The sequence below is a fragment of the Acomys minous genome, assembly GCF_964271855.1.
Source record: "Acomys minous genome assembly, chromosome: 16".
In the NCBI taxonomy this organism is placed as follows: Eukaryota; Metazoa; Chordata; class Mammalia; order Rodentia; family Muridae; genus Acomys; species Acomys minous.
The window spans coordinates 44364526-44383988 of record NC_140498.1 but is presented as its reverse complement, the minus strand read 5'-3'; the positions used below and the strand labels follow the sequence as shown (position 1 = coordinate 44383988).

The 19463-nt window shown below is 44.3% G+C and overlaps 1 protein-coding gene across 23 annotated transcripts in view; it reads right to left on the bottom strand.

Moving 5' to 3' along the window:
- RBFOX1 (RNA binding fox-1 homolog 1) overlaps positions 1–19463 on the bottom strand; it is a 2117065-nt gene that overhangs the window by 1110459 nt on the left and 987143 nt on the right. The window lies entirely within an intron of this gene.

The window sequence follows — 19463 nt, the reverse complement described above, 5'->3', positions numbered from 1 at the left end:
GCCTCTTAGAAGACAGTTATGCTAGGGTCTTATCTACAAGCATAGCAGAGTATCAGTAATAGCGATAGGGGTTGTCTTTTTCCCATGGGGCGGGTCTCAAGTTGGAGAAGCCATTGGTTTGCCATTCATTCCCTCAATCTCTGCTCCATCTGTATCCCTGCACTTTTCATAGGCACGACAAATTTAGGGTCTAAGCTTCCACAGAGGGTGTCTTACTCCTTCTACTGGAAGTCCCACCTGCCCTCACCTGCTGCTAGAAGTCAGTTAGGGTCACACACACCACATCAACTCCCCAGAGCCTCTCTTGCCCCAGAGATGCTCCTGCCACTGATTTCCGTCTCTCTCCCAGTTCTCCCACCACCCTCCTTACCTACTCGTCTCACACCTGATCCCCACCCCCCATTACCCTTCCCACTCTCTCTCCCACCCAGTTCCCTCCCTCTATCTACTTCAGATGTCTGTTTTATTTTCTGTTCTGAGTGAGATTCAGCATCCTCTCTTGGGTCCTCCTTAGCTTCTTAGTGTCTATGGATTTTGGCATTGTTATCCTGTACTTTATGGTTAATATCTCTTTTTTAAAAAATATAGTTTATTAATTTATTCATATTACATCTCAATTGTTATCCCATCCCTTGTATCCTCCCATTCCTCCCTCCCTCCCATTTTTCCCTTACTCCCTTCCCCTATGACTGTGACTGAGGGTAAACTCTTCCCCCTGTATATGCTCATAGGGTATCAAGTCTCTTCTTGGTAGCCTGCTATCCTTCTTCTGAGTGCCACCAGGTCTCCTGATCCAGGGGACGTGGTCAAATATGGGGCACCAGAGTTCATGTGAAAGTCACACCCCACTCTCCACTCAACTGTGAAGAATGTCCTGTCCATTGGGTAGATCTGGGTAGGGGTTTGAAGTTTACTGCATGTATTGTCCTTGGCTGGTGCCATAGTTGGTTAATATCTACTTATAAGTGAGTACATACTATGTATGTCTTTCTGGATCTGAGTTACTCACTTAGGATGATCTTTTCTAGTTCTATCCATTTGCCTGCAAATTTGTTTTTAATAGCTAAGTAATATTCTAAAATCTGGGGTTTTGTTTTGTTTTGTTTTTTAAATGGGAATAGTACTATCTCAAGACCCAGCTATCCATCCCAGTCAAGACTATTAGAACATTTCCCCTTGGTGGGGAGACCTGGTGACACTCAGAGGAAGAGTAAGCAGGCTACCATGAAAAGACATGATAGGCTGTGATCTAATAGTCAGAGACAAGGTCTCCTTCTGTCACAGACCTAGGGGAGGGGAATAGGGTGAAAGAGGGAGGGAGGGAAAATGGGAAGATACAAATGAGGGGATAACAAATGAGGCATAATCTGAATAAACTGTTTAAATTAAAAAAAAATTAAAAACAGACCCAGCTACACCATTCCTGGGCATATTCTCAAAAGATGCCTCACCATACCAGAAGGACATTTGCTCAAGAATGTTCACAGCAGCTCTGGAAACAACGCAGATGTGCCTCGACTAAAGAATGGATGAAGAAACTGGTAGAGCATGTTTGTAATCCTACCACTCTTAAGGAGCAGTGGGAAGCAGAGGCGTATGGTGCCTTAGCTTATTGTACATAGCAGACAGAGGACAAGGGACCCTGTATCAGACAAAGTAGAAGGTAAAGAATGACATCCATGATTGTCCTGTGACCTTTGCATGTGTCCTTGTATACACACTCACAAGCATAACACACACAAACAGAAGTACACACGCGCGCGCGTGCGCACACACACACACATGCACATGCACGTGCTTACACAGGCAGAGCTCTGGAGTCAAGGAAGGATGTAGGAAGAGCTCAGAGCCCTGCGACTGGGCCCACAGCTGCACGTGTACCCTTCGGTGGTGTGAGGAATTGAGATTTACACAAGGGGCTTCTGACCCACTCACATGTGCTCAGGGAACCTTCGGGGACACGTGATATGCCTGAGCTGAGACCTGAAAACTGAGGGTTACAGGACTCTGAAATCATTCTGGGGGAAGCTATTCACATCTCCTGGGGACCAATACGGCAGTGTCCCCTTTGCAGGCAAGTGAGGCCCAAAGAGCAGAGTTCCAGAAGCACTCAGGAAATAGCTTATGGCTGTGGTGGGGACTCATCTCCTTGAGTCTCCCCATTCTCATGGACTGAGTGGCAATGAAACTAGACCCAATGCCTGAGGATTAAAGTAAGAAAAATTACATCAAACAGGCAAAATTACTAAGCAGAACATTACTAATGTCCCATAAATGTCAGTGACCATTATTGCTAGCTAATTATTATCTATGCTCACGGATGATTTTCCATGAGACATCACTTTAGGCTATTTCAGTACATACTATTGGTGCTAAATTTACGTATTTATTCATTTCTGATTTCTTAAATAAATATGTAATATTTTATCACAGTACCCAAATTATTCTCTCTTATGCATTTTCCTGTCATATGAAATCCCTTTCTTCCCAAAGTATTCCTCTTACTCTCATGTGTGTGTGTGTGTGTGTGTGTGTGTGTGTGTGTGTGTGTATGCATGCACGTGCCTCTGTATTTCATTAGAATTGCTTACATAACCATGGAGGGGGGGTCTGATTGAGTGGGGGCAATGTAACAGTGGCTACACTACTGAGGAATTGCACTTCTTCTTCCCCTGCAATCTTTAGTTGTCAAAAGAACCCTCCTGATGTGGAGCTTTCCTTTATCAGTCCATCTCCAGCCATTACGGAAATGAATAAGAATAGGTAGGATGTTTGCGAGGTTGCAAGCAGGTACTCCCGTCCTGCATTTGAGCATGAGGAATGAAGACTGAGAAGGAGCGAGGGAAACCATGGGAAGAAGAGAGCAGAATGACAAATATGCTGTGTAGAGCCTCTCCCACAATCCCACACTATTGTCAGTGAACCATTTTTTCTCATTAATATTATCTCCTTGCATACTTGAGTTTGTGGCCCCTGCTGTGAAAGGATATAAAAAGTAAGACAAATCAATATTTCAGAGACATATTATATATATATATATACATATACATATATCACATATATATGATAAAAATTGGTTCATATTGACAAATACAGTGCAGTACCATAAAGTACATTTATTTTCTTAATAGGCTACAAAAGTAAAATTAAATTTAAAAAAAAAGCAGTAATTGAAATGGGACCAGGTGGAATCCAAGAATGCACAGCTCAAAACTAGTCACAGAGGCTCCAAGGTTTGCTGGGCCATAATGGAAAAGTCATCCTGGGTCTCCTGTCCATCAGTGTTGAAGGAACATCATCCAGATGCATTGTACTAGTTTCCATTCTCTTGCTGTGATAAAACATTGAAACAAAGCTTCTTATGGGGGGAGGGGGTTTATCTGGCTTATACTTCCAGGTCATAGTTCATCACTGAGGGAAGTCAGGGCAGGGACTCAAGACAAGAACCTAAAGCAGAAACCATGGAAAAAGGCTGCTTGCTTACTGTCTCACAGTGGACCTCATGTGCAGCAGGCTCTCTTATACAGCCCAGGACCACTTGCCTAGTGATGGTGACACCCACAGTGGGCTAAGCTCTCTTTTATCAATAACTAAAACAATCCCCACAGGAAATTCCCACAGATAAATCTAATCTAGGCGATTCCTCAGCTGAGTCCTTTTACATGAGTCTAGGCTGAGCCAAGTTGACAATTAAAGCTAGCTAGAATAGTACATGTATTATTAGTCAAGGGTTGAAAACCAGATGTTTCCTGAAGGTGAAACAGAAGATGCCCTTTCCTTGTTACCAAGCATGGCAGGTGCTATGAAACTACCTGGGCAGCAGCTGGGTCTTAAGCATATTGTCTACCAGTCAGGAGAAACTCCCATAGTGGAGAAACGGAGCTAGGACAAGGATCCAGGCAATGCTAGGGCAGTTAAGTCTGCATAGCTGCAGTGCTGGCCATCCTGAAAGGCTACAGTGCCCACCTCACCCTTTCCCAGGGACTAAAGGTGTTGTGTCCTCAGACATGAGCTCCAAACTACAGTCTAATGGAAGGAGGAGGGAAGTGGTGGATCCTTGCACTTGGCTCTCTGATGGCAGGACTCAACGAGCCTTGAGGCCAAGACTATTTAGAGGTAGTGATGGAAACACACCTTCCTCAAAGTCCTCCTGTGTCCTACATCCCACGCCACATTCGTACTGACTCTGGGGCCTCCAGGACAAGCCACATTCATTAGCAGAACTTGATAGGGCTCTTTACTTGTCACTAATGAACTACTACGACCATGGACACATCTCCTCCCATGTGCTGAGTTTAGAGAACGTGAAAGCGCTCTTAAAGGGCATGCTGGGAGTTCTACGTTAGTTATGGAACCCAGCACTGACTCTGGGCAGCTGAAGAGAAGGGAAGCTTTTTTTTCCTTTTCGCAGCACCATGTCTACGTGCCACTGAGCACTGCGCGCCATGACAAGAGGGAATTAAGTCCTCCAGCTCAGCTCACCGAAAGAAGCAGCTGTTTACAGGAAAATAAAACCAGTCAGCCCTGAGCTGCCATCAACAGAAAGCAAACATTTTTGCAGCCTCTTTGGCAACTCCTTGTCAGACGCCTGCCCTCCAAAGAGATCCACAACCCAGAATGTTCTACTCTGAGACAACTCCACGGCAGAATCCACACGTCATGTTTCATCGTATCTCTAAAGCACCCAGACATCCCACAGAAGGCAAGAAGGGCAGACACGGGCAAGGGGGTGATTTCTCTCCAAAGGAGAACGTGATGGAATGCTTTGGTTCTGGGACTTTCATGCAGACGAAGCACCAAGAGACTCAGAAGGACCTTTAGGGGTTAAGTGTTTGTGTGTATGTGTGTAAGTGCATGTGCACATGTGTGGTGTACATGCATGCATGTGCGTGCAGGTGTGTGTGTGTGTGTGTGTGTGTGTGTGTGTGTGTGTGTGTGTCTGTGGAGAACAGAGGTTGACACTGCCTTCCTTTTCATTTGCCTTCTTCCTTATAAAGTGTAGTGTGTCTCTCACTAGAACTCAGAGCTCACAGAATTTGTCAGCCTGGCTAAGCACCTGCTCCAAGGGACGGCATTTCTACCTCCTGTGTTCTGGAACTGCAGGTGAGCCACCATGTCTGACCAGCAGTTACGTGGGTGCTGCAGATTCAAACTCTGTTCTTTATGCTTGTGCAGCATAGCCACCTCCCCAGCCCCAAAGAGCTTTATCTTAGGAGCTTCATTTAATCTCCCCTAGAACAAACCCTTCCCTTTCTAAGTTATTAGTGAAGGGTTCCGAAGGCTCTCCACATTCCAGAGTCAAGCCTGTGTAAGCTATACACAGTGACAGTTTAGAAAACACAGGGCTGTGCCTCACTGTGCCCCAGCCACCCTCCCTATTTTCTTTGTCAATGTAGCTTCATATAAAATCATCTACATATCTGCTGAAATTAGTTTATGAAAATGCCGTTTTCTCTCCTTTTCTCATTAAATTGTGATCAAATTTAAAATGCCTGCCTGCAAATGGCTGCTTTCTCTCAACTCAATAATGAAATATGTTCTATAGAACCGGGATGAAAATAGAGGCTACAGATGTACTTCGCGTCTGGGAGACATTTAATAGGACGCAATGGTGGAGAGCAGAATTGTCCTAATTTACCCAAGATAAGCCTGTGCTCTATACACCCGTTGTCCTGTGGCTGGAGGCCCCGCAAGGCAGCTCTGAGTCCAGGCCACCAGCTCTCCGCCACTGGAGATGCTGAAGTCAATGTCAGCAGTGAAGAAACAGCAACAACCGCAAACCCGCACAGTAAACCTGCACAAGGTTCCGTTTCGGTTGCTGGGGAGTGGCGATGTGGACAGAGCTCAGGAAGTAGAACCCTTGCTTTGCAAGCACGAAGACCTGAGTCCCCGAGTCCGATACCCAGAACCCACATACAAAAGCTAGATGTGGGTAATGCAAACGTGTAATTTCAGTTCTGGCCTATGGAGACAGGCAGGTGCCTGGGGCTCATTAGCCAACCAGCATAGGCTACATGGGAAGCTCCTGGCCAGTGAGAAACCCCACCTCAAAATAAAATAAAATCTAAGGTAATTAATTAATGCTAAAAAGATACCTGAAGTGTACTTCTGTATCAAAAACTGGCCCCCATAGACCCACATGGGCAAGCCCTTCTGTACAGACAAGTTCACATGTACACATTGGTGTGATAGTGTGCACTTACATGGGGGGGGGGAGAGAGAGAGAGAGAGATGGAGAGAGAGAGAGACAGAGACAGAGAGACAGAGACAGACAGGGGGTCGGGAGGGGGACAGAGAGAAAGACATAGATAGAGACAGACAAAGGATCTCCAGAACAAAATAATATTGAAACTACTATTAAAGGTTATCAGTGATAAGGGAGGGGCAGAGGGAGGGAGAGGAGGATGTGGGGGGGGACCCCTTTCCTTCTGAGAACGCTCCTGTGCTAAGACAAGCAGTTAGGGCCACGGCTGCTAGCCGCCCTGTGCTGCACTTGCCTACGCCAGTCTCCACACCCAGGTTTGTGCTGACTGGATGGCTGCCTTTCCCCCTGCCTTAAATTAAAAAGAACGGATGTTCCTCCTTTACCGTCGTCTTTCAGGATGATGAATACAAGGTTTAATTTACTGAGTGCTAAAAATAAAAGCCTTCCCATAACTCTTCCACCACAGCATCGAGGGGAGCAGAGAGGCTGATTTCAAAATCTGGATTATGAATTCTCTCTCTCTTTTTAAACACTCATTATCAGCAAACTTTCAGTATAAATAAATATGTGACTTCTTCATGCGCACAGAGATATACAATATGCGTATTCATATAGCCGTACACAGAATTAGCACGGGGTCTAAAATGGGCACTTGTGCACCGAGAGACAAGCGCGGCCAACCATCCTGGCAGCAAGAGCTAACCCGTTAAAATGATTGAACGTCACTGCTAGCTTTCCGAATGTTCTGTCAGTCCATTCAACGCCTACCAAATTTTCATAACATATCGTCCATAGAGCGCCCATTTCTACACAGTCCAATTAACTTGAAACAGGTATCTAATTGTTCGTCTTGAGGGATCTGTTAGGCCATTATTACTAAATTATCCAGTAGATAGCAAGCTGACATTTCTAAATCCACTTCCCTCACGGCCATGGGCTCCAAACGAGGCCTTTCTGGCAGACCATGCAACCATACTGTACTAGAAATCTGTTAGACAATCTGTCACATAAACATAGACGGGGAAACGTAACATAACGCGGTGCTTGAAGGGAAGGGAGTCCAACCGACCATGAACTTTTAATGAATGGGTTTTAACAGTCTGCAATCTGGTGCACCAGGCGGTTTTCAAAGTTTTCCTCTTGGAATAAAAAAAAAAAATGTGGCTTGCATTTTCTGTTTTCCTGGACTTGATTTAATTAAAATGACAAAGGGCAGTGATACATAGTTAAGAGAACACACAGGATTGGGGAAGGCAGTATGACAGGGAAAATCCAAATCTTACTTAGTTGCCTGTATGCGGGAAGTGCTCCAGCCTTCTTCTGGTTTGGGCAATGGTTAGGGAAGTGCCAGCACTTTTGTCCACAGTTAAGCTACTTTCTGGAATGTTCTGTGTCGCTAAGAAGTACAGCTTCTGCAATCACAAGCCTACCTACTTCACCTGCTTCTTTGGTTTAGTTTTGTTCAGGATTTTAGAACGCAGGTGATTTTACAACGGTACCTGTGATGACTATACTTGGCTGTCCGTACAAAGGACGGTAGTGGAAACCCATTCCTCTACCAGTGCACTTAACTGACTACACCAGTAAGCCAAGACATTGGATGCCTTCGCCCACTTTACAAACAAGGAAACCGAGGCCCAACAAGCTTAAGCAGTTTGTCACAGTTCCACACAGCTCTGTTCCTGGAAAAGGGAACCAGAGGCTCATAGTTCTTGAAAATAGTGTCCCAAAGCCCTTGTCCTTTCAGTATCATTTGGAATGTTTCCTACAGGAGAACTTTTTTTTTAACTTTAGAGTTTATTGATGCAATGATTGAAACCAAATTATATAAAAATATTTATTTATAAATATCTCTGCCTCTCTGTATCTGTGTGTCTGTGTGTCTGTGTGTCTGTCTGTGTGTCTGTCTATCTGTCTCTCTCTCTCTCTCTCTCTCTCTCTCTCTCTCTCTCTCTCTGTGTGTGTGTGTGTGTGTGTGTGTGTGTGTAGGAGTACATGCATACCATATATGTGTGAGTGCCCACAGAGGCTATAAGAGGGTGTTGGATGCCCTGAAGTTGGGGCTACAGCTGATCTTGAGCTGCCCAATATGGGTTCTGGAAACCACACTTGGGCCCACGGCCAGCTCTCTGTGCCCTCTTAGCACCTGAGACGTCTCTTTAGCACCAACTTGGGAATATTTAAAGTCTTGACAAACAGTGCAGAAACTACACACAAATCTTTGTCAACACCCACTCTTGTCTAAGCTTCTCTGTTAGATACCAGGGTTCTCCACCACAAGTTTATGTCAAAGGACTCAGAGGCAGGATGGTGACTAAGCACTATGTTGACTAAATGCAAGATTATGCTGGAATCCTGTTAATGCCAAGAGCCTCGCTGGTCTCTATCTTTCATTGTCTCCTCTTTTGGCATATGGGTTTTGATTTGCTCATTTTCCTAGTCCTTCTTTGTGAACTTGTACAGATTCAGTGAGTCCTGAGCATCATAACGATGAAGCCATGGCCACATTCTTGGTGTCAAAACCGCAGCTTCACACAGGTGTGGCATCCCCAGATGTGAAACTTTCTTACATTAACACAACAACTGACAACTTCTCCCCGACACCCTGTGAACCCCTGAAAGAAGGGATGTGTATCCAACCCCAAGCTATGAGGTCTTTCAGTATTCTTTTCCTTTTCTCTGCACCATGAGTGAGCCTACACATAGCCTAGAAGGCTCTGCCTTAGCAAGACTGCTGTGGTAAGGCACAAAGCATGGCTCTTCAGATCAGATGAGAACTGTCACTTTTAATATCCCACCAGTACTAAGCTGCGTTTGGCTTGGCAGCCCTGCACCTCCCTTCCAGTCTCTGCACCGCAGACTCTACCTCTGTGGCTGTTTATTGTGCCTTCTGCCTGGAACAGAGATTGTAATTGGTGATCGCAGTATGCCAGTCACTGGGCTGAGTCTAGAGACAGAATGTGGAAGGAAGCTGCTCTTGGGGAGATGACACCATACTGAAGGGAATTGAGGTAGGCAAGGAACAAGACCCTGGTTTTATTTACTGATTTTGTTGAGAACTTCTCATATATTCATGTAATGTGCTTCAATCAAATCTCCTGAGCTCCCTCTCCTCCAATTCTTCCCTGATCCTGTTCATCACAGTTGCCTCCCTGTCCCCTCTTTTGTTAAACCCTGCTGATATCCCTAAGTGTTGCTTGTATGTACACTGGGTGTTGGGCCATCTGTGGGAACAGCGGTAGCTTTTCAGAGGTCACATCCTGAAGAAAGCATGTTCCCCCTCCCCCAGAAGCCAGTAATTGTCAGTTGTATCTAAGCTAAGGGTGCGGCTTCATTAAACCCTCCATTCTGGAATTCTGGTTTACTTAGTCATAGGCAGGTCTTCTTCATGTGGTCACAGTGGCTGTGGGTTCATGTGCACAATCGGTTCTTGGAATCCTTTTGCCTCCCTCTTCTGAAAGGATCCCTGAGCCTTGGGGGAGGGTACAATATAGATGACACCTTTCCAGTGACGATGCAACCTACAGAATGGGAGCAGATCTTTGCCAGCTCTGCAGCTGACAGGAAGTCACTATATGCAATATACAAAGAACTGAAAAACTAAACACCAAGAAAACAAACAATTGAATAAAAAAATGGAGCGGAGAATTATTCGTAATTCTAAAAACTACAAGTGGCTGAGAATTTTTTTTTAATGTCCAACATCCTTGGGCCTCATGGAAATGCAAATTTAAGTTAATTTGAGATTTTATCTTATACCAGTCAGAACTGCTAAGAATTAAAAAAAAATGACACAAATTTTGACATGGATATGGGGAAAGGAAAACACTTGGTCACTGCTAGTGGGAGTGCAACCTGGTACAGCCACTATGGAAATCAGTGTGGAGGTTCCTCTAAAAGCTAGAAATAAATCCACCATATGATCTAGCTATACCACTCTTGGGCATGTTTCCTGAGGACTTTATAGCCTACTACAGCAATTCTTACATATCCATTATCCATTATCCATTGCTGCTATATTCACAATAGTCAGGAAACGGAAAAGGTGTTGATGTACATCAAAAGATAAATGGATGATGACTATGTGGTACAGAATAGACAATGAAATACAATTCAGCTGAAAAAGACAAAGTATTAAATTTGTAGGCAAGTGGATAGAGTGGGAAATAATCCTTCTGAGTGAGTAACTCACTCAAAACAAACTTAGTTTTAAGTGAGGTCTACACTATCATAGATGCTTCAGAGTACACAGGTAATGGGAATGACCTCCATATTTCATTTGAAACTTTATCCTTCTCTGGATTTCTGCTTGGACCACTTCAGTGTGCTTTGCTTGTTTATATATGCATCCCCACCAATATGGAGGGACTTTCCTGAAGACTAATGATGCTTAAATTGTACATATGGGTTGAATATGCAGCATAAATAGACATTCATTAACTGTTACTTGATGACTAGATTAATGGGTGGAAGGGTGGATGGAAAAGTAAATGGATAGATGGATGGATGGATGGATGGATGGATGGATGGATAAAAGAGATGAGTAGCTAAAATGGATAGACAGATTAGTGAATAGATGGATGGATGGATGGATGGATAGTCAGGTAGATGGATGCAAAAGTGGATTGATAAGTAGATGAACAGACAGTAGATGGGTAGATGAAAGGGTTAATAGGTGAGCATGTGCATGGGTAAGTGCTTGGGTGGATGGATAGATAAATATACTAAACTATGACTCAGAAATGAAAGAACTTTACCCCGGTTCTTCCAGTTTACAAATCACTGATTGGAACTGCAGTGTCCTTGATAACAAGCACATTTCAGTGGCTCTCAGCTACAAGCTGGTAAGGACATCCTCCGACAGAGGGAGAGAAGTTACAGAGCATCCTGGGTGTGTTTGAGCATTGTTAAGGCTCCCGCTCGTATCCTTGAGAGATGCTCAGCAAGGTCCTTGTGTACTAGAGTGTGGCTGGGGATAAATGCTTCACAAGGAAAAATCAAAACAATGCAATCACTCCCCAACAAGGTTTGGCTGGGATGGGGCAGGGAGAGCCACAGTGGGGGGTTGGGGGGAAGCTGTTTGTAAAAGAAATTGCATTTTTGGTCCATTCTGGTTTGCATCACTTATGGTGAGGAAGAGGAGAGAGAAAGGTGAAAAGTAAGATGGGGAAATTTCATAGGAAGAAAAAAAAATGAGGAAAGGGAGATTGTTGGTGTTTTGTTTGATCAGCACACGACAGGAAACAGTATCTGCTTCCTTCTAAGGGTGGCAAGGCTACAGCGGCCCACCCAGGGCTGCATGAAGTCCACCAAGAAAGTTCTCATGAAAAGAACCAAGGACCAAGGACTGGTTGATGCTGGCCATTGTTATGCAACACGAAGGCATTTTTCTCTAGACCATATCTAGGAGGCTTTTCAACCTCTTCCTCCCAACTCAGATTCCTGGAACTGCATTTTCTTAAAACTGTCAAGTGTGTATGTGTGTGTATGTGTGTGTGTGTGTGTGTGTGTGTGTGTGTGTGTGTGTGTGTGTGTGTGTCGGGGGTGGGGGGCAGGTAAGGGAAAACATGTGCCATTTCACATGTGTAGGGGTCAGAGGACAACTCTGTAGCATTTATCCTTCTAAGTCTTTGTGTATAATGACAAACGCCTTTGCCCATTGAACCATCTTGTGGACACAAGATTGCCTATTTTTAAATCACATCCTAAAGTTTGAGAATTCCTCTGAAAAGCAGATCTGAGCCTTCTTCCCTGTGGTGTATCAAAATGTGAAGTTAGCTGGGATAAACCGGGGGATGGGGGGAACCCAAAGTTCTGACAGCACATTATGGAAATAAATCAACCCTTGGAAATAATAAATAGAAAAAGAAAGAGCAGCCAACATCCGAAAAGACTCGTTTTTGGTGACGTTTGCAAACACATGGAGAAGTTTTGCTAAGGGTTTTTTTTTTTGCAAGAGAAAAATGTTCCTGTTTAAGCAGATGTCACTCAAGCATACCTCTCCTGAATGCTCCTCCTTTTAACACTAAAGGGACAGACTGGAAGTTTTCAAATGGATACTTCTAAACTGGGTTCTGTCTCCCTGCAGTTCTCACTAGACAGCTCAGGATGGACACTGGTACCCACTTCTATCACTTGACATCCTAGAAGGGAAGCTTGGCCGATGGCTTAGAGACCAAGTCTGTGATTTCCTTGTCAGTACTTAGACATTTTCTTCCTGGCTTGGGAAACTGCTTGGTTATTAATGTACTTGCCAGACAAACATGATGGCTAGAGTTAGTTCTCCCAGAACCCAGGTCTAAAAGAGCTGAGGCAAGCAACAAGCATTTCTCATCTCAGTGTTGGTCAGAGAGAGGTAGGGGGATTCCTCGGGCTTACTAGCCAGCCAGTCTAGAAGAATTATTAAAATCAAAACCAAACAAAAAATAAACCTCTCCCCCTCCCTCCCTCCTCCCTCACTCTCTCTCTCTGCGCCTCTGTCTATCTGTCTGTCTCTGTCTCCCTCCCTCCCTCCTTTCCTCCCTCCCTCCCTCCTTTCCTCCCTTCCTCCCTCCCTCCCTCCCTCATAGATACATAGAACTGCCACACCCAACATTTTTGTAAGAATTTAACCCTCCAATAAAGTAGGTAGTATATAAAACCACCACTCCTGCAGCTACTGCCAGCGATGAGACCACCTGAATGAAGGAGACCTAAGATTCCTTTTCCTGCACCTGGGGTTCAGAAAGAAGTTCCAAGGCTACCTATCTTTCCCCATCTCTATCTAAGATCTAACGCTATGAAATGTAAAGGTAGGCTTTATTTCTGCCTAGAAAAGAAAACAGCAGACGCAAGAACAATATCTAATGCTAAGGAGAGACTTAGCATCTCAAAGAAACAGTATACACAAGCAACAAGCAGAGCCCACGCCCCATAGGAATTGTGGGTCCTCTTATGCCCCAGTGCCTGCTACATCTCTCTTTTCCTGCTTCTTTTGGATGTCTGTAGTAGTAGGGTCCTCTAGAGAAATAGAACTTATGGAATTATATGTATAATAATATATGTTATATATTATATATAATATGAGGGGGATTATTAGATAGCTCACTGACTGTGGTCCAGCCAGTCCAACAATTGCTATCTATCAACACAAACTTCAAGAATCTAGAAATTGTTTAGTCCACAAAGCTGGATTTCTTGGCTGGATTTCTTCACTATACCTCTGAATCCCAAAGAAATTGGCTCTAACGCCAGTAAAAAAAAAAAAAAAAAAAAGACTTGCCAGGGAGATGAGGCAGACAAGGAGCAAAAGCTTCCTTCTTCTGTGTCCTTTATCTAGGCTGCTACCAGCAGATGTGGCCCGGGCAAAAGGTAGAACTTCCCACCTCAAAAGATTTGAATTACAAGTGTGTCTCCCTACTTCAAATAGCTTAAAGAAAGGTCCCACACAGGTGTACCCACATGCTTGGGTTTCGGTTGACTGCAGACGTAGTCAAGTTGGCAACCAAGACCAGTCATCCCAATATCCTAGAAGTAGAATCAAATTTTAGTAATCTAGATGTCTGCCCGTGGGTTTAGCCTCTAACACGCGCTGTCATTCCATTTACTGTTGTCAGCTCCTTGCCCATGGCTGTCCCCTCTGCCCTGACTGCTGTCTTCATTCTAGGATGATGTGCTCAACATTCTGGTTTCTCCCACCTTCCCCATCATGACTCCCAGGCTCACTGCGCCCCACCACCACCAAACACACACTCAGTACAGGCTCTGTGGACCATGGAGACCTCTGCATCTGCCCTGAAAGCTCAGACATCACAGAAGGACCGTTACCTTCTATCCATGTAATCCCTCAGCTTGGGACCACGCTCGATGATTCCACCAGACCCTTGATCCTACCAACTCTCTACTTTCCTCTGCTCTCTCCCAGTTTCTCAGCCTGGATGCAGAGACCAGGACAGAAACTACTTTCAAATGGCCAAAGTTTAGAAAGTGATATATATATATATATCTCCTACCATGCAGAGCCTCCTCATCACTTGGTTGAAAACAAACGCTCCCTAAAGGGTGTTCTTCCCTCCTCCCACTCCCCCGCCCCAAGCTGTAGACTGGATGAAAAAGCCCAACTTGATTGAGCCAAGCAATCTTGCCGAGGTACAGTGTACACCCACCCACCTACTTTTCCTTTCTCCAGTCTTTCTATGGGCTGCCTCTGTTCCCCGGCCTCCTAGTTTACACAATGGACCACGTTTCTTTGTCCAGGCATCAACAGACACATATTTAGAAAAGACATCACAAGTTCTAGGTCTATGGTGTTTTAATTGAAGACCTTCTGAGTATCTCTTAGACTGTTTCTTTTTTTCCTGTGTTTTCCATGCACATTCTTATGTGTGTAATATCTGTGTGTGTACATGTTTGTGTATGTGTGTGTGTGTGATGTGCATGCACATACATGTGTATGTGTGCACATGGAGGCTAGAAGTTAATATATGGTGTTTTTTCTAATCACTCTCTACCTTACATATGAGACAGGCTTGTCTCACTTGAATCCAGAGTTCCTTGATTTGGCTATTCCAGCTATTTAGCTTGCTCTAGGGGTCCTCTGCCTCTATAGACAGGCTGCCACATCCACCCAACATTTATATAGGTGCTGGGGACCTGACTGCTTCTTCTTAAGCTTACACAGCAAGTACTTTACACAGGGAGCCATCTCCTCAGTTCCGTGCTTTGACTTTTTCTTTGAAATTCTTCAGAGAAAATTTGATGAGTCCAGCCATCTACACAAAGCTTAAGCTGCCCCTGGGTCTGGCCCTTCATCTTGGTCCATGCTGCTGTTTTTTTTCCCATTATGGAAATCTAGAGCTCAGGAAGGGGATCTGCCACAGTAGCACAAGGCCATGCAGGTACCCCACATAATACATCTACCCCTCTGAGAGATGCTGTGGTCTAGAGCTACTTGTGGGTTGCTTAGCAACTAAAAGTAGTTCTGAGCCACACACAGGAGAGAATAGTGGTTTGGGAAAACAATTTGTCAAGGAATCAGAGAGAGTATATTGCCTTGAACTCCAGGCAATACCTTCCCTCTCCCCAAAGTGCAGGTTAGATGATCTGCCAGCTGCAGAGGCATGAGTGCAGAGCTAGGAGGGAGCAGTGGACAGCTCCCTTCCTTCTACTATCCCATGGTGGACTCAGACACCTCCTCTGGCCCTGAGGAGAGGCACAGCCCAAGCTAAGAGCCACAGGGATTTCTGCCAAGCTCACTGTGTGTTAATCACGCTTGTCAGGCTCCTGGGGAAGAAGAGGTTGGCTGTCCCGATTGTCTGCCTTAATGTGGGCGGACGGTGCTCGACTGTACTTTCCAGGCAGCATCTTTTATTTGCATCTTGCAATAAGTCCTGGGGGATGTCTGTTTGGCCTGGCCCTTGGGTAGCCGAATCCACACTGCCAGTCTGCAACTATCCTGGGGTAGGGTATTGAATGCTTCTGTCTGCAAGGACGCAGCAGCAGGCTTGAGTGGGACCTGTGTCCTTGAGTGTGCATTTTCACAACACAGTTGTCTTACAAAAAATGGGATGGGTTCATTTTCATGTGGTGCCAAGTTCCAGGACACTTCTCAAAGCCTTTGAAGCTCAGTGTATTTCAATCAGGTAGAACTAGAGGCCACACAAACAGCTGCAAAAAATTGCCAAATATTTACACATAATCTACCAATTACTAGGTCTGAAGAGATGGGTTAGTGACTAAGTGTATACTGTTCTTCTGCATGATCAAAGTTTGGTTTCCAGTGCCCATGTCATATCACTCTCAGCTTGCTGTAAATCCAATTCTAGGGGGATTCATCACCCTCTTTTGGCCTTCAAGGCACCTGAACTCATGCACAGACACATGCATTTACACATAACTAGAAACCCATCAATCAATAAACCACCGTTTGCTGTGTGTAATGCCAAGATGGTGAGATATAGAAGTAAACACAAAGACATCTTTGGGATACCTAGGTCTGGACTGGAATGTTTCGCATCCCAAACCACTGTCCACATCTAAGCCAAATCTCTTAGCACTGCTAAGATGATCCCTCTCCTAGAGTGGCTCATAAATCCATAGGAAATACATGGACATGAGGCCTTTTGGTCCCCCACATGCTCAAGTCATGCCAAGCTTGACTCCCAGTGCTCAGAGAACTTAAAGCTGGGTATAGGACTCAAACATCTGACACAGTGGGGAGATCCACTCCTCTGTGGATGGACAGTCAGTTCCAGATAGCATTTCAGCCATAGGGCACGACACTGAGGCAGTAGCATTGAACAGAGAGTGGAGTGGCTTCTCCAGTAGAATCGCACTCCCTAAGCCTCACTCTTTATCTTCAGGATGGGAACAAATGGGCCCTGTGCAGGATCAATTTGAGTTAGTGCTCACAGCAAGGTGGCTATATCTATTAGTGCTCCCAGTTGGATAACTGGTAATATTAGGTTGTTAGGGTTTTTTATTTTATTCATTTCCAGCTTGTGCCTATTAAAGCTAACACGATAATGTGTCTTCTTCCATAAGATGCCTGAATAAACACAAGTCCTCTGAATTCAGGTGTTCCCTCAGAGCACACAGCCCAGGGACCACCAAGCCATGTTTTCTAGTGGCATAACTAGGGGGCTGGGAGTTTTCCTGTCTCTTGACTTCACATCTCTTCCAGCACTGATTGGCATGTAGCTACAAGAGGCTGACACCGCGTGAGCTTAGTGAACAGATTTGAAGCAATGATGATAGATAGTGAAATGTTTTTAATTTTAAATTAAATACTGGGGATACTGGCCATGTCAGAATTGCAAATAAATTAATAAATATGCCCAACTTGAGGCCAAGCACAGTGGAGCTTAAGAGGATCATCAGTTTACAGCTAACCTAGACTACAGGATAAGACCCTGCCTCAAACCAAAAAAAAAAAAAAAAAAAAAAAAAAAAGGACTGAATTTGACCTTTGAAGATACAAACAGATCTACAGAATTGGTTTTGTACTGGTACTGCCCAGATTTTTAGGGGGATCTTGGAGTTCACTGGTCATATCGTTTAGCCCAAACAACAAATTCCAGACTCAGTGAGAGATCATGTCTCAAAAAACAGTGTAAAGAGGGATGGGGGCAAAAAATGTTGTTGATCTCTGGCCTTTCAGATACTTGTGTGCACATGTACAAACCCGATCACATATAACACACACACATACACAGACATATGTATACATACACACATATACACATATACATATATTTGTGTGTGTGTATACACACACACACACACACACACACACACACACACACACACACACACATATATATATATATATATATATGGAGAGAGAGAGAGAGAGAGAGAGAGAGAGAGAGAGAGCCCAAAGTACAGGTTAATTAGTAAGCCATAATAGAGGAAATGCAGGTCAGTAGGGATGTCTGGAGCTGGGGAGGGAGGATGTCATCGAGGGCAGCCCCTGCTATAGCAGAGAAAACAGCCTGCTGCTCACAGACATCCTTGGGTGATAAATCTCCTCTTAAAATAGCTGCTGTGCAGGAGACAGAGGGAATCGGTCCCTATTAACTTGGTTTTTAAGTCCAGATGAAGAGCCTTGAAAATAGCCAAAGAGCCAAAAATACTGAGTATCTTCCCGTGCCAAGGGACTGTTTCTTCACTCTATATATAGCGATTCAAAAATAGACACTGCGGATCCTGGGCCTGCAGGACTGAAGTATGAGATTATGCCCATTGACAGGGGAGAATAATCCCAGTGTCCCAGCAGGTGGTCATCATGATTAAGTGTCACCATGTTTGTGAACTTCCTAAACTGATGTGGCCTTTCTCTTCACCCAAATATGTTCCCTACATCCTACTGTACTGTGTTCATTCATTCAACAAACACTAAGGTGCTATATGTTAGGAAGTGGTGCTGGGCACCGCACTTCATGTTTTCCTTGCGCAATGTATAACCAGCAGGTATGTTAGCAAGAATAAATTAATTGGTTGGTTATTACTAAATAAATAGAGAAAGAGTGAGGCATTGGGTGGTGCTTCCTTCCCTCCAAATAAGATGCTATTTAAATTGTGTGATGTATGTGCATGCATATGTGATGTGCATGATGTATGTGTGTGTGAGATCTGTACATACATGTATGTGTATGATGTGTTTGTGTGATATATTTGTATGTATGTATATGTTGTCTGAGGTACATGTGTATGTGATGTAAGTACATGTTTATGTTTATGGTATGTGTATGTATGTATTGCAGTGGGTGTATGGATGCGATGTGTTTATATGTATGTATGTATGGTATATGTGTTTGTTGCATGTCTGATGTATGTGTTTTGTTGAGTGAATGATGTAAGTGATGCATATGTGCAGTATGTGGGTGTGTGTGTGTATATGTGATGTGTGTGCTTGTGTTTAGAGGATGCATGTGTGTGTATAGTAAGTGTACGTGGTATGTGTGATGTATTTGTAAGTGTATTGTGTGTGACATGTTTGTATTTGTTTTGGAGTGTATATGTGGTGTGTATGTGCATGTGTGTATATGTGTCTGTGTATATGTGCATGTGAGCATAGGAAAGAGGACAGCCTCGGTGTCATTCCTCACTTTCTACCTTGTTTGAAACAGGATCTGTGTTGTGTTGCTCCAAACACATAAGGCTAGCTGGCCTCTGAGCCTCTGGGGGTTCTCTTGTCTCTAACTCCTATCTCCACATGGGAGCAAAAGGATTGCAGACACACTCCACCAATCTGCCTTTATGGTGGTTCTGGGATTTGAACCCAGGTCTTCATGCTTCCCCAACAAATGCTTTTGTAACTGAACCATGTCCCCAGCTCCTAAACAGCTACTTCTAATCAGGTCAGTTCCTGCACTCCCACGGCCAGTGCCGTGCTTAGAGCAGGTATCTCAGCCTTGACCCTACTCATTCACATTAAAATATTTTTCACCAGAAGGAAAAAAAATTTCTTTTAAAAACATTTTCCTGTTTCCTTGCTTTTCCTCAATGTGCTTCCGAGAACCGAAAGGAATTTCTCTGCTGTGCGTTGCTAGTGGAGTTCGTAGAAATGGAGGCAGAGCACAATTTAGCTACTTCTAATTTGCTGCTTACTGTTCTCTCCCCCCCCTCCCCCACCTCCCCTTCCCAAAAGAACGACCTAGAAATAGCAAAGGAGGAAATGGAAATAATCAAACAAGAAATGTATTTCATGGTGGGAAAATTGTGGTGGTCTGTGTTACACAGAAGTCATCATCGGTGTAAGTGACACCAGAGTAAGGAA